General features: G+C 36.3%; 1 protein-coding gene across 3 annotated transcripts in view; it reads left to right on the top strand.

Annotated features, from left to right (window-relative positions):
• Positions 1-17,071, top strand: part of LOC131673122 (uncharacterized) — a 974,862-nt gene that overhangs the window by 30,572 nt on the left and 927,219 nt on the right. The gene's annotated exons all lie outside the window — the stretch shown is intronic.

The following is a 17,071-nucleotide window of genomic DNA, read 5'->3' as shown; positions in this document are numbered from 1 at the left end:
TTAACAAAGATGAATTGAGAAACATAGTGAGATAAATAATAATAAGCTATGATTCAAATAGAAATTTGATAATAATAGTACAGTAAAAATAAGGTAACTGTTTAAGCAACATTTTCCTTTTTAAAATTTTTTATAATGGTATTTGAATAAGATTGATAAAAAAAATGGTGTATTTGAAAGAGTAGTAATAATAATATCAAGAGACTGAAAAATATAACTATAATTTTTATAGAATTTTACAAAAGCATTCATGCAACTTTTTACTTTGTTAAAAATGTTTTTAGTGTTAGTTAAAAGTGTTATAAGTATTTCAGAATCGTCATGGGCTTTTTATGAAACAGCCGGCCGTTATTTATCACAAGATTTATTTATTAAAATATAGAATAATATAAAATATTATCAAATCGAGACAACTATAATAAAATTATATAAATAATGAAATAAAATTATCCTCTTTGAAGATAATTTCCATCTCATTAAGCAACTCAGCAGCAGTATTAAGAGGTAGATGATTTTCCCCATCGACTTCTGTAAAACTGAGATGAGGAAAAAAGCACCTGTTTGAAACTGTAACATGACTCATACTCACTGCTTTCTGCTACTGCTGAGCTGCTTCTTCTACCGATGCACCAGAAGAAGAGTTTTTGATCTCTCAATCGTTGGAGAAAGAAATGTGAAGTGGTGGAATAGTGCTTGCATAATAATTCCATCGATATCTTTTGAGCATCCACTCTCTGCTGCGTGCGGTGAGCTGTTCCACCTCGCACACTTCATCAATCTTGCTGAATCATAGAAGATCTTCCTCCCGAGACAGTTGCAGTATCTTTAGCACGTTATTTAATTGCAGCGCGCGAAAAAGCCGAAGCGCTTGTAAAGGAAAGATGAAAATATTAACATTTACAAAGAAAAAAAGAAAGAACAACAATAAAATTAACTTTTCCTCAGTCAACTGGTGCTTTTGAAACATCATCTTTCACTTCTCTACTCCTAATTTTACTAGTTAGGGATTTGAAGTGAAAAATTCTGTAAATAGTATATATACTGTAAAACAGAATATATACTATTTAAAAACTCGATGCGTTGTACGAAAAAATGTGTCTTACTAATGATCCAGTCAATTTGTTTCATAATCTTATAGTAAATACGTATAAGAACGACGATATGTTTTATGATCCCAATAATAATACTGCTGTGGACCAGAACATAATGATTATTTTATTAATGATGAAAATAATGATAATATTCATGGAACCACAAACGACAATGACCAGAAAACCAGTTGACCTCTTGAATAACGTACAAGGAAATGACAACAGGAATAAAAGTTTGATTAACGATACTACTAAAAATGCTGCCAAAGAGCAACCAAATAGCGATTATGTGATCAATATATATATATATATATATATATATATATATATATATATATATGTGTGTGTGTGTGTGTGATTTTCGCCGGTAATCGTGATAGTGCCTTTGTAATAAAGTGCGTTCTTTTAAATTGCGTAAAGTTATTGTGTTCACTTTTCCTTTTATGCTTTGCTGGGAGCGATACACGGCCTCCCATACCTTCCGTTTCTAATAATTGGTAATAGTATTAAAATTATCCGCTATCAGCGGCCGACTCTATTACGCATAATGAAAACGTGTACGATGCTCTACCTTTCTTGGCCTTCAAACAAAACTAAAAGAATCGTCTAACAGCTTTCGATTCTTTCTTGAAAAGATGGAATACGATTCACAGAAATGGCTCATATGTGGGGATATGAAAATGATCAATCTCGTAGTTAGATTGCAATCGGGTAAGACGAAATATCCATGTTTTCTTTGTCTGTGGAATAGGCGTGCCCGTGATAGGGCACTGGACTACGCAACAATGGCCGACAAGATCACACTGGGAAATTGGCTTGTATAATGTCGTTCATAAAAGTTTCGGTGATAGACAATAAGTATTATTACCGCCTCTTCATATTAAATTAGGTTTGATAAAATAGTTCGTAAAGACGCTCAATAATGGCGCTGAATGTTTCAAGTACATCCAAACAGCCTTCTCTAAACTAAGTGTTTTGTCGCGGAACGACTAAGCTATCATGCCTTAGGTGGAATGACGCCTTTATCTCCTTTTGAACTTTTTAATTGGTTACACACGAGTGTTGATGATTGAAATGGGTGAAGGTGTTGAAATTATTTTACACTCGCGTAATGGGAAAAAGCCGTCTGGCACTAAAAACCCATGATTTATTAAAATATTCATAACACTGAACTGATACAAAAAAAGAGCAAATTACGCATAGAATGAAGATTCCGTACTTGAAGGAATAAAAAGAAAGAATGAGCGAATATTACAAATGATGTCGCGTGTTTACACACACACACACACCGCACTGCACACTGATGAAATGATATATTGTGGTCGAGAGAAATCTCAGACACACAATTTTGATATAAAGGTGTACTCAATACACCTAAAATGAATTAAGTGATGAAATTGAATGCTTGATTAGCACCTCAAACGCCGAACGGCGAATGAGTATGATGCAACACGTGGTGACTTTAATATATGAACTATTTTTTTTGTACACATGAATTGACTTAAGATTAACTAACTGAACTAACACTCGATAAAAGGTGCGCAATACGTTGGTTTGCGTCTTAACTATTCTGATAAGGGGCGCGAAAGCACACAATGAACTTACTTTTAAGAAAACTAAACGCTATACTAAGCACGTGTTCACGAGCTAAAAGCCGAAACTCTTCGTCGCTACTGACTGGCAACCGCGAGCGAGCGAGCAATTAGCCGCGTCTGGCATGTGCTGCCGCCACGAGGCGCCCCAATCACTCTCATACACACTTACAAATAAAATATTGACGTGTGACGATGGAACATACTCCCGGGTCACGCTGCGGAATACAGATATTAGATACGAAATTAAGCAGATTGCGAAGCAATACAAAGAAAATTGGAGCAATAGCGCTCAGAACGAAACCTCAGACTCTCTCCAGCTCCATCCGGGAGCATCGCGTCACAGAAGCCACCCTCTCGGCGTGACCTCTGAGCTTCTGGCTATGAAATTTCCGATTTCACCATTCTCGGACCAGGCTTAGTAATTGCGCTCTAAGACACGACATGGTTCGACTCTTTTGGGGCAAACCACAGCGTACACATCTGGGGCAATAATGTCAATACGTCGGAAGAGAATTTTGAGGCTCCGACAAAGCGCATCGCTCCTGAACATTAATGATTATAACTAAAATAAAACGCACATAATGGAGTTAGTTTTACCTAACAGCGATCTTTGGAAAAGCTTGACTAAGTGTCGACTAGACAAGTTTTCAAACGGGACAGTTTCCTCTGGAGGGACTGTCTTATTGATTGCACATAGTTTTAATTCTAATTCTATCACATATAGAACGCAATGAGAACTTAACCTACGAACAAAATCTTAAATTTACGTAGAGTTTATAATGGGAAGCACACACAAACGTATGACATTCCGCTTGAACACGCCTTTTACAGTCTTGACTGAAGCTACTCTCACAACGCCGTCGCTACCAGGATGCACCTCGATGATCACACCCAGTGGCCATTGTCCGCTTGGGACGTTGTCTTCAATGAGTAAGACCACCATACCTGGAGTTAACTCGGAATCACTCTTAATCCATTTCTGGCGAACTTGGAGTTCATGAAGGTATTCTCTATGCCATTTCTCCCAGAAGTTCTGTCTGGCTTTGGTCAAAAACTGGTAGGTAGACAACCGATTTTCTGAAACTGACGAAAGTGATTGTTCAGGCAACATATTAAAAGGGCGATCTAACAAGCTGGTGTTAAAACTAGAGGGTCGTTGGGATCGGCCGAAAGAGCGTATAATGGTCGCGAATTCAGTATCGCTTCAATTTCGATGAGAAGAGTGTTAAATTGCTCATATGTGAGCTGCTTATCGAGAATGCGTTTTAAGTCATGTTTGAAGCTCTTTACGGCCGCTTCTGTATCAAAGAGTTTATAAATTTTTGTCAATTCATTGTTTGCCCCGACAAAATTGGTTCCGTTATCGGAATAGACATGCGAAGGTACCCCTTTCCGAGCGATGAATCTACGAAACGCAGCTAAGAAACCTTTCCGTTGACAAATCGATAGCCAAATCGACATGGACGGCCTTGGAAGCTAAGCATATAAAAACACAACCGTAAGTTTTGATGAACGACCTATTTCTATGAGCCTTCTCTTGAATGTTGAACGGTCCGAAAAAATCGACACCTGTGTGACTCAATGCGAAAGATTCACAGACTTGTGGAGCAGGTAAATCTGCCATTTTGGCGTGGCCAATATGCGGTTTTTGACGAATACATTTGACGCACCGTTTAATCACCTGCCTTATTTGCGATTTTCCATTTAAAATGAAAAACTTGAGACGAATTGAATAAAGAGTGCTATGAGTTCCGGCGTGCAAGTTACCTTCATCATGATGACGAATGATCATTTCAGTCACAGGATGTTTCTGAGGCAACAGTATCGGGTGTTGTTGCCCGTAAGGAAGTTTAGAATTCTTGAGGCGACCGCCTACGCGAACCAGTCAACCCTGTCTCTAGCGAGCCATAGTGGTCCAGATTACCACAGAGAATTTTTGATGAATTCAGACGGTAACTGACCTCGTGAAAGAGAATCAGCTGGATTGTCTTCTGAACGAACATGTAACCACTCAACCTGGTCCCTTACTGACTGAATGTTAGATACTCGGTTAGCTTCGAATGTTTTTAATTGTTGAGGCTCCTTTTTTAACCATCAGAGAACAATTGAAGAATTAGAATATAGAATTACCTGATGAACAAAGATCTGCAATTGAGATCGGACCTGGCCGTATAAATCCTTGAGGATTGACGCGGCGTATAACTCTAACCGAGGAATGGTTAACCCGCTTAATGGCGCTACTCTAGACTTGCTACAAAGAAGCCTGACCAAAACGTTTCCCTGAGCGTCGATGGACTTAACAAATAGACAGGCACCGTACCCAAGAAGTGAAGCGTCACAAAACCCATGTATTTCGACGCGCAATGCGTCTGGAGGAACTATTTTGCGATCAAAATTGAGACTTTCTACCAGGGATAGCTCGCTGAACAAAGCTCGCCGTTTTGTTAGAGTCTGTTGAGAGACGGATTTGTCCCAATCGACCTTCGATTTCCAACAATCCTGAATCAGAAATTTTGCGAACATTGTAATGGGTCCTAACAGCCCAAGTGGGTCGAAAATTTTTGCAATAGCTGAGAGAAGAGTTCCCTTAGTCACCTTAATTTGAGAATCAATTTGAACGATGCAATTCTGAAATGTATCAGCCCTCGAATCCCAAACAACTCCTAAGGTTTTCTGCAAGGGAGCCTCCTTGACCAAATTGTCAAGATCCAGGACTTCCTTGTTGATAGAAGTTAACACTTCGAGATCATTTGATGCCCATTTTCGAATAATGAAACCGCCTCGTTGAAGAAGAGCCGTCATCTTCTCACGAATCGCGCTGATCTCTTCTGAAGTACCTGCCCCTGCTAAGAAATCATCTACGTAGAAATTTTTGAGCAGAAGCTTACTTGCTCGAAAAAAATTCAACGCTTCGTCTATCGCTAGTTGTTGAAGAGTACGAATTGCTAAATACGGGGATACTGCTACTCCAAAAGTAACGACTGTTAAGAGAAAAACGCAAATCCTACCCTGATGATACCAAAAGATTTTTTGATATTTGCGATCGTCTGGATGAATCCTCACTTGACGATACATCTTTTCGATGTCACCCGTGATGACGTAAGAATGTGTACGAAACCAAAGTAATTGCTGGAATATAGTGTCCTGAATCGTGGGGCCTACCATAAGGATGTCATTCAAGGATACGCCAGTCGAGGTTTTTGCCGACGCGTCGTAAACCGGTCGAACCTTTGTCGTCTTACTAGACTCCTTAATCACAGCATGATGGGGAAGATAATAACCGTCGTTGTCATCATCTTCGCACAGAACCGCGTGACCTAACGAAATCATTTCGTTCATGACCTTGGAGTACTCCCTTTCTAAAGCCGAATTCATCCTAAACTTCCTTTCGAGATTGTAAAAGCGACGGAGAGCCTGTTGTTTGGATTCCCCGAACGTATGTTTATTCTCCTTGAACGGCAAACGAACAATGTATCTACCTGAAGGGTCTCGGGTGGTATTTTCGACATAATGCCGCTCGCAAGCAAGTTCTTCATGAGATTTCACTGACTCGTGATTTACCTCCTCGAGATGCCAAAAACGCTCGACCATTCGAGTAAGAGGAAGCAAATTGCAGGTTCCTTTATCGGACGGACCCGAATTGTTTGTTCCTCCGGCCACAATCCACCCTAAAACGGTTTTTTGTAGAATGAGTATTGATTCCTCATGTTGAAGCTTTATTTGTCCGACGCTCAGAATCGAAAAAGCTGTTCTTGAAGCTAACAGCATTTGTATGGACTTGGGAAGATGAAACTGGGAATCGGCTAACCAAATGTCCTGCGGAATCTCAAAATCTTCGCGCGGGAAAGCCTCGCTCGGCACTGTATCAGCAATATTAGGAACAACCAAGAAATTTAAATTAAACTGAAAGTTATTTTGCTTTGAACGACAATTTACTTTAACTTGATGCTTGGAGGTAGTATTCAAACTGTTAACTGCTCCAATGTTTATTGAACACGAAAGCTTAGGTAGATTTAAGAAATTTGCAAAATTTCCTGTAATTAGATTGACCGTGGACCCGGAATCTAACAAGGCACGACAAACTTTTCCTCGCGATTTTTGACGTCGATCAATGCGTGGGCAGTACTTGAGAATCTGATGAGAAAGCTACTGATGTATATGTTGGGTAAGTTAGTCATGCAGTCTTGGAAGACGACTGTTCATTTTTTCCAGAGCTCGCACCCTCTTTGTCTTCAAAATGCAACAATGTGTGATGTGGTTTGTTGCAAATTTTGCAACACCCGGAGTTGGGGCAAGAGGATTGATGATTCCAAAGACAATTCCGACAAATGGATTTTGACTTTGCGAATTCGAAGCGCTTAATAGGGTCAAGTTTGAGAAATTCTGGACATTTAAAAAGTCGATGACTGCCCTTGCAGCCTGGGCACAATGGCCTTTTATCGACTGCTGTTGAGGAATAAAAGGGGGCCTTATTAGCGGAAGAAGACTTTGCCGAATCAGTTGCCCGCGACGCAGAAGTGACGAACGACCAAGCCGATTTGCTGCGCTTGCTTGCCTGCTGCTGCGCGCCGTCGCTAGTTCTTTTCCTGTTATCGCTCTCTCCGGCATCGCGCTCTATCGAACGGAGTCTGAAGATCGTATTAGCACTAAAGTCATAAAATTCCTGTAGGGTAGGATACCTATTCATATTGAGCGTTTCCTGCCACTTGGAATTGATAAATTTTGGTAAACGCCACTCTAAATAACGAACAACCGCCTCTTCTCCGATGACGACATCAAGACGCTCCAACATAAACAAATGTTGCTTAGTGAGATCAACGAGTGAAGACAAAGAAGATGCGACGTTTTTAGGATCTACGAACGGGAGATCATAAAATTCATCTAAATGTTTAGTAATCAACACGAGCTTTGAATCATACGCGTCAAGCAGCGTTTGCCACGCCTTCGGATAATTTTCTTCGCTAGGAGTGAAAATTTTAAGTTTTAATTTGGCCTCGCCCTTGAGTGCTTGATCAAGGCGGCTATGTTTAATCAAGTTGCTAATTATAGCAAATTACTGCTCGCGAATGTATAAGCGCAACAAATTTATTCTTAAACGCAATCCATTCCTTTGGATCACCATCGAATGTTGGGATTTCGATCGCCGGCATTTTCGGATAATAATGCTGATCAGTCATTGAAGTATTTAACGTAGAGTTCGCGAGCGACGGAGGCTGTTCACGAGGTTGGATTTCCGTAGCCCTTGTGGCTACGTTATAGTGACTCGTTTCAGTCATTTCAAATTCCGGGACTAACGGATTTTCCGGATCTAACGCAGACAACTCCTCAAATTGTTCAAAATAATCCTGAAAAAGGATTGATAGGTTTGATAACCTTAACTTCGCATTAATCAGATTTACCGCTGTACCTTCGAGATAAGTACCTAAACTTTGAACAAGGGTCTTGAACGTTTTTATTTTTTGTTCAAGATATTTAATTCGATCGCATATCTCTGCCATGTTGATAAACGAAATAAAAGAATTGTATTTCGTAAAAATAATGACTTATCTTATTATTCTTTTTGTAGCGGTGGCCAACTGGGTGAAGAGGTCATCCAAATGGCTAGCGACGGTGTTGCTTGGTGTCTGCAGGTTGACGACGTCACTGCGTCTACTTGATACGCTAAGAATTCCGGCGCGCTCGCCGCACTGATTCCTTTGGCGAGCTCGCCGCTTTCCTTTGTCTTAAAAATTACTCACACGCACGCACGCGACATCGCCCATGAACACAAGCCGAATTGAAAAAAGTGAGATTTTTAAACCTCACAGGAGGCACCAAAATTGTTTTGTTGCGGAACGACAAAGCTATCATGCCTTAAGTGGCATGAAGCCTTTATCTCCTTTTGAACTTTTTAATTGGTTACACACGAGTGTTGATGATTGAAATGGGTGAAGGTGTTGAAATTATTTTACACTCGCGTAATGGGAAAAAGCCGTCTGGCACAAAAAACCCATGATTTATTAAAATCTTAATAACACTGAACTGATACAAAAAAAGAGCAAATTACGCATAGAATGAAGATTCCGTACTTGAAGGAATAAAAAGAAAGAATGAGCGAATATTACAAATGATGTTGCGTGCTTACACACACACCGCACTGCACACTGATGAAATGATATATTATGGTCGAGAGAAATCTCAGACACACAATTTTGATATAAATAAATTCAAAAATGAAGCTACGGTGCATCAAATGCGCTAGCAATCATACAGTTGACAAATAATAGTAATACAACTAACTGCCCAAATTGCTCATACCACAATGAAAAAACAATACGTAATATAACGTTAACCACACAGCAAACGATAGATTATTGTATGAATTACTCAAAAACTAAATAAAAAAATACATTGAATTAACTGACTACCCGAGACAATCTAATTACCAGCGCTACTTTGGTAAAACAGAGCGCATTATCCATCATCAACAGATAACAATCCTACACAACCGATAACAAATCGACAATTAAGGCTAACAAATAATCCATCTAATAATACACCAATCATCAGGAACAAAAATGGAAAGTGTTGATGTAAATGTCAATAATGAAATAATTGTTGACAATACATACACTTTAAATAAATATTTAGAACAGGAAAAAATATATAATATGCCTAAATATTAGAAGTAATAATGCCAATTATAACATACTATTAACTTTTATTAACAGTCTAAATAATAATCCTGGTATTACTATATACACAAAAAATTGGAATATTGAATATCTTCCGATATTTAACATTGCAAGCTACAATATATACTGCAATGGCAGTAGAATAAATACATTCGATGAAGTGATTATATATATATATATATATATATATATTACTGATATATAAACACAGAAGTAGTGAAAATTGAAATAATAACAAGCTACTATGCACAAGACTGAATTTTTAATGAACTTGAAGTCATTTCTAAAAACTAATACAAGAAACAAAAATATAATTATTACTGACGATTTCACTTTCAATATCCTAAGTGATGACATAATTGATCAAGAATTTCAACAAGTCCTATTAGAAAATTGATATAGTCCAGGATTTAGTAACATTACTTGACCGTCCTTAGATCATAACAACAAAGGCAACATATACATAAATCGGAAAAATTGAATCACAGGACTTATCTACTTACAATTCCCGTTATGATCATTATCCACTTTTAATGTCTTTGGATTCCTTAAGTAAAAATATTGACCCACTAAAACACAAGAACACTATTAATTTTTAAAAACTGATAACTACCGCCAAGACTATGTATTATAATGATAGTTCATTTATAACTGATCCGAACATAACATCCAAGCATAACAACTAAAGTAAAATTCTACAAATTTTGGTGTAATGAACACCATAGTATAGATAAACAATAATATCATAAACAGTATGTCAAACTCCTGGACAAAGTTATCAACAAAGGTAAAGAAAATTTTAATAAAAAACTGATTGAATCATCTGTAAATATCCCAAGAAGTCTATGATCAATAATAAATAATAAATTGGGTAAAATTACAATGAAAACCAAAACTATTGATTGTAACGGGGGAGATAAATCTGAAAATGGGAAATTTATTTAAGAACAAACTCCCACGATGCAGAGCAAACCGCCGCTCCGTTAAACACGTATGATAATACGTGTATTCGCCTTAACGTTAAATGATTTATCCTAGTTGTCTTCAATCGATCGGAGTTGAACTCACCTTAAGTCACGTGTCTTGTTACACTTGATGAGTTTTAAGTGTGAGCGACTTTACTCCTAATCTTCTTAATCCCCTAGATGTAATTGGATTAAAACCTAAGCCTGTTTCAAATACTTAAGCTACCAGGAAAATCAAACGACGAAAACGGCGAATAAATTTAACAGACTTTATTTAATAAAAAATCACTACAGTCTTTGTTGGGCCGAAAGACTGACGCACGAAAATAGGATCTTACAATTTAATTATGTTCGGTGAGAAAGAGAGAGAGAGAGAGTAGATTTGAATTCTACCGCGAACTAACGCACGACGCGAATACAAAAAATATAACGCTATCACGGATAGACAAAATACCGAATGTATTTTGTTTCGCTTAATATGACGGAAGGTGCACCTACCATGCGGTGCAATTGCGGTGATCAGCCGTAATTGTTGTTGCAAAATTATCAACTGCCGCTGCACCTCGCTTAATCAGCTGCACTGCCTCAATTCGCCTTTATATGCTGCAAATCTGCTGCTTCTGCACCGCTGCTTCCTGCTGCAATATTACTGTTGCACCCACGCACGTATTTGTTCGGAAAACTAATTATTTTTGCGAATCAAAGTGCAAAACACAAATCGGCGGTAAACTCGCGTAAACAGCTGAGGCGTAACTACTTATTCAAATGATCGCGCGCCCCCTCTCTCTTAATACTTCGAACTAACGCGCGAGAAGCAGAATGGCGAACGGTTCGATTAATTAAATCGACTACCGTTGCATGATCATATAATTGATAACAACACAAAAATAACAGATTTAAAAGAAATTGAAGGTAAAATGAACAACTTTTTCTGTAATATACGAGTACTTTAGTCAAATTAATTTTAAATCTTTCAGAGTGAATGTAGCGCCTGCGTTGGGGTAACTTTAATAGCATTCATATCATTTACTGATGTTATAAGAATAAGCTCATGCTTGACGTTTACATCAATTTTCCGATAGTCTTCAGCGAATATCAATAACATGCTAAGGGGAATAGTAATGTCAAAATCACCATGATCGTTGATCATTATAACGGTATTATTCTCAAACTATTCAGCAATTCAACTGGGATTAAGTGAAAGCCAATTAATTCTTCATAAGACTCGTAAAACCAGCATTTTTTACTTTATTTATCTTAATTGCATTAATTTCGAATCATATTTCGTCCAATAAATTACAGAAAGAATTATTCTATCATTATTGACGAACACTACATTTGTTACTGCTTCATCGTCCATCGTCTAGCGTTAATCGACTACTACGAAATGGTAATAATCATTCCTGATTTTGAATTGCTATACGAATTTCATCACTATTGTTAAATTGTAACGCTGAATAAGGCTGATATGGTTGGACTTCGTAATGAGCGATAGACTTATCGAATGCAACACCTGAATGAATGTCTAGAATTTGGTCCATTTTGTTGTTGCGCATAGCACACTAATATGCACAATATTTTCAGCGACTTTTAGTCTCAAGCTTTTCTGGAATTGAATGTTCTGACGTGTGAGCGGCCTGATAGCTCCCTGTTCACTGGTCGCTGATTAACATTTTTGTCTTTTAATACAGCCTCGACCGGTCTTCGTATTGTAAATGATGCCCATTACTAAGATATGGCTTTTACATATACTCGCACTGTGATGACTTTTCTTCAAAAGTTAACTAGGTTTCGGTTTTGATCAACGGTACGAATTTGAAAATGATCAATGCTCCTCACAGCGACTGGAAGGTAAATGACATGAGAGGTTAATTCCATAAGCTTATATCCAGGTAGTACTACTGGAAAAAATTGATGTATAGTATGTACTTTGCGATCGTTTATGTAAGAGCCTCTAGTAATATTACACTTTACACGTAAAGATTGACTTTAAGAATAGTCACGGGTAAGTCAGAACTATGCGCTTCGTTTTCAGCAAGCATGCGTCTAGTGAAACCTAAAATTAATCCAATAAAATCCTCTGGTTCAAGATATATTTTTTGACTGCAGTGAATGACACTACGTAAAGTATTATTATTTGATTTCAGGCTAAACGATATACCTTTGGGTGCTAATGCTTCTTTGAGAAAGCTTTCAATATTTTCTATTTCGTAACAAACAGTCGGTAAAGTGATAGCTTCTTGCCTTCAATATAAAATTTATTATAACCAACATATATATTTGGTATTGAATTAAATTTTAATAGCTGAACTAGACCAAGAACGTATTTTTTGTTTGCTGATCGGGGGAAAATAATGTGTTTCGAGTACAGATGATATTTCCGAGAGACCCAATGTCAGTGTATTCTCCATGACAGATTCATGTCAGATGATAGCCATTCTTGGAATAAATATTTTTTATATAGTCGTCTTTCTATAGTTTGTTTAAAAGAAATTTGAGACAAAGATGGCCGCAATTGTATGTATTAAAATCTTGATATCTAACATAATTATACATGATTCTATTAACTTTGAGATAAAGCAATAGATCTATAGGCGGCTGTTGATTACCAAAACTATCAAAATACATATACTCATCACCTTTCTTTTTATATGCTACCCAATGAGTACCTGGTCCACGTTTATCATCTAAGTTTACAATAGCTGTTTCCTGATATTGAGATCCATCAGCCGGTAGAGCATAACGCATGTAAACACCTCGAATATTTGCAATTTTTAGTATTTTAGCATATTTTCTTATATCATGATCTGTCAGTACTAGATTAAGTAAAGTTACTTCGAGTTTTTTTTTTAAACCTTTTCCACTTGAATATGGTTTCAGATGTAGACCATAACCTTTACGATATAGTTTCAAATAAAGTTCTTTACCAATAGCAATAGCTTCCATAGTTTTATTGTGTCTATGAGCTTCTTTCAATTAATTTTGAGCGGCCTTAGCACTGTTAACGGCTTTTACTATTATAAACAAATAATGGATGCGACAAATAATGGAATTAAAAAAGGAAGAGCTCCACTCACTTTACTAGAAATTGGTAAAATACGAGGCATATTTATTTTTCTTCTTCCTCCAGCCTTCTTCACAGCTTCTTTAGCGCCTTTTATAACCGAACGAATGACGAAGAACGACTTATTACTAGGAACGACATTTCTCGAGGAAGCATTAATAATTTTTTTCAATATAATTGATAGATTTTTACTTTTTACATTAGTCTTTCGTCGCTGTCGTTGTTGTTGTTGTTGTTGTTGTTGTTGACAATTTTGTTAATTTCTTATCTCGTTTCTTTCCTCATTTTAAATTTTAACACCCATACCAAGTTTACTTTAAACTTTCATTATGTTGGCAACAGCAAACGCAGTAACTTTCTCACCAAAACTACTATCTTTCGCTTGCACATCTATCACTGGCCAATTTAGCTAGAATTTTGTCGGCTTCGTTTCTCGTCTCAATGTTCTCTCGATTCTGAGAATAAGCAATATCGTGATTTTTACAAACAGCGTCTAGCGGATTTTTTCTAGATCACAACGAGCAAGTCGTTTTTTCAATTTAGTTCCCGGCCTGCAATACTGATAACCAGGCAAATGAGCTTCGAATGGTAAGTGATTAATGATCTTATTTCCTAAGCCAGCATCACCAGTCTTTCTTTTGTGACAAATGATCATAACTCATCAGAAGACAAAGTCTTAATGAAACTAAAAATAAATAAACAGTCTTTTTATAGTTAGTAGTCTCATTCGTCGTTCGATCGGCGATTAGAAAACAATATGGACTTCAAAGAGCAACCACTTAAGTTGCAAGTTATAAATTATGATAGTGTTTTTGTAATTATTTCGAAATTTTAAGGCATTATAAGTATTTTGAAAAAAATCCGACTTCAATATCTTTATTAGTCTTTAAAATATAGCCGTTTGAAAATTTTTTATCATTTTTCTTTAATTGTTAATAATTTTTGATATAATTAATGTATCGTCTCCAAAATTTGGGAAATATCTCAGTTTTATGTGTACAACAATTGTGCCAAAATAAAAAAAAATCCGTAACCTAAGGGTTACAAGTCAATCGAAATAGCCAAGAATTACCCAGTTATTGATATTGATAGACCCATCAATCATGAACGGTATAGAAAAGGATTTGATTCTTTTGCTATAAATATAGCGGAGTGAACGAATGAATATTATTTAACTTTAGAAATTACAAGCGTCAACGTGGCTAATTTTGAAAAAGAAAAGAAGGTGTTCGAGCAATTATCTGAGGCTCGTGATACCATCAGACGTAAGCATCAACTAATAAAACGTGACAAAGCTGATTTAGAAAATACGTTGAATGAAACTTTAAACCCATAGTTGATCCATTGAAGAAACTTGTGGAGGTAGCTATTGATAAAACTAACGATAATACTGAACAGGAAACGAACAAGGAAAAGAAAATTACGTTCGATAAAGTTTTCAAGTCAAAAACAACAGCTGGCACTCCCTATAAATCTCGATATTTCAATAGTACTGTTAATGACTTAAATTCTACATTACATCAACTTGATTCTACATCTGAATCCGCTATGTCTATTGCTGCTGCTGCTGATGATGATGACAATAATGCTGATGAAGACGAATTTAATAAGACTAGTGAATCGTCACTTCATAGAACTGCCATAAATTAAGACAATGTTAGTTCAAATGTAACAACAAAAACAACTATTGGATGATTCGATTGTAGGAAACTATATTCGACTATTGCATGAACCGCAACAAAAAAGTAATTTAGACAAGACATTTGGCGTTCGCTTACACGAAAATACATATGTCATAGGCAATTTTCCAATTTCTTTGCAAAACGATAATGTGACTGTGAATGTTAAAGCATTCGGCAAGACGCCTGGAATAATGGAACTTCTCTTTCGTAAAGAACCTAATTCTAAATTAATCAGTTCATCGGATATTGAAAATTATATAAAACTTCTTGAAATGACTAACGCTCAATCTAAGAGATATGAAACAAATGGAGAATATCGCAATAAGCATGTAAATAAATTCAAGAAATATATTGGTCCAAATTTATCTTTGAGCGGTAGTGCTAAGAAGCAAAAATTGACTATTGATTGAAGAGATCTTTTTCCTAACTAAAATAGCATGAAAAGGAACATTATTTGATTATGTATATTATGATGATCCAAACGAGCTCGTTGAGCGATTGAGATTGCTTATCGCCGAACAAACCGCTGGTAATCCTAGTCATATTAATGAAATTCATTCAATCATTGAAGAATTACGTGAAGCTGGCTATGTATATTAAGAGAATCCTAAATATTCCTCAGTAATAAAATGAGTGTTGATGTGTTTGGACGTATATTGAATAAAAAGGAGGGTAATCGAGGTCCTCCTAGAGTAGGGTATAAAATCACTAAAGACGGACATTATGACGTAGATAACAAAAGAATTTCTAATATAGCTGACCCTCAGGAGAGTAACGATGCTGTAAACTTACGAACGCTGCAAAAAACTAATGAAGCTAACGTTACTACGCTTACGACTACTATAAATAATCTTAAAAAACATTGAATATAATAAGATCAGAATTACTAATGTATCGAGAAGTGATCAAACATTTAGAGGAAAATGAGAATAATAATAATAATAAGGAGAAAGAAATAAAGGATACGCTGTTTGACTTTTTACCTCGATTATAACAAATAGATTGAAAAATGAAACATCAAAGAGTGGTGGATGAGTTACACAAACCAGCACGTCGAAACAATCCTCGTCGAAAAGTCGATATACGTGGAATAGATAAGACGTGGCAAGCTGATCTTGTTGAGATGCAAAGCTATTCTAGAGAGAATAAAAGTTTTCGCTATCTATTAACTATTATAGATACGTTCTCCTAAATATGCTTGGGCAGTTCCAGTAAAACAGAAAACTGCTACAGATGTCACTAACGCAATAGGAAATCCCATTGTTGGTGGTTTTTATGAGCAAGAACTAGAGAAAGCTATGTATCCTGATATCTATCTTGTAGAAAAAATTCTCAGAAGATGGGCTAATGAAGTCTTCGTAAAATGGCTTGGCTTTGATAATACTCACAATTCTTGGATAAATAAGGAGACTATACAACAATGAATTACAAATATAAATTTATATGTATCTAGCTTGTATTTAAATTAATAAATAGTGTTGCTTTCATTTATAAATATTACATTATTTTTTTTTATTTTAAGGATAAGAGCCCCAACCTTCGCCCTTACCTGTGAGGTACTTCCATTTTTATATTCGACACTAGTGAGTCCATTAAGACAAGTCGAAACCTACTTTAATACAAACGGTAATGACTCATTTACCTCTCCAGAAGTTAAATTTATATAATACAATCTTTATTGCGATATAATAAGATATACAAATACATTTAAATAATAAATTGAAATCGATGACATCCATGATATTGGATAAATAATGCATATTTTTGTACTCTATCAGAAAGATCAATAAAATGATCAAAATGATGAATTATCGCTCTTGACATTCGGTCCGGTAGAACAATTTTGAACTCACAATCGAGTTCAAGAATAATTCGAGATTCATCCTGTCTCATGAATGTTATTAGATAATTCTGATCTTCATGCAATTCATAACGACTTTTTTCAGGAAGTATATCGAAAAGCTTCATTCCAATGTTATTTAACATTTCAAAATTCATCT

This window comes from Phymastichus coffea, unplaced genomic scaffold, assembly GCF_024137745.1.
Source record: "Phymastichus coffea isolate CEN01 unplaced genomic scaffold, Cenicafe_Pcof_1.1 PCOF00013, whole genome shotgun sequence".
NCBI classification, from domain to species: Eukaryota; Metazoa; Arthropoda; class Insecta; order Hymenoptera; family Eulophidae; genus Phymastichus; species Phymastichus coffea.
This window is presented reverse-complemented; position numbering and strand designations above follow the sequence as displayed.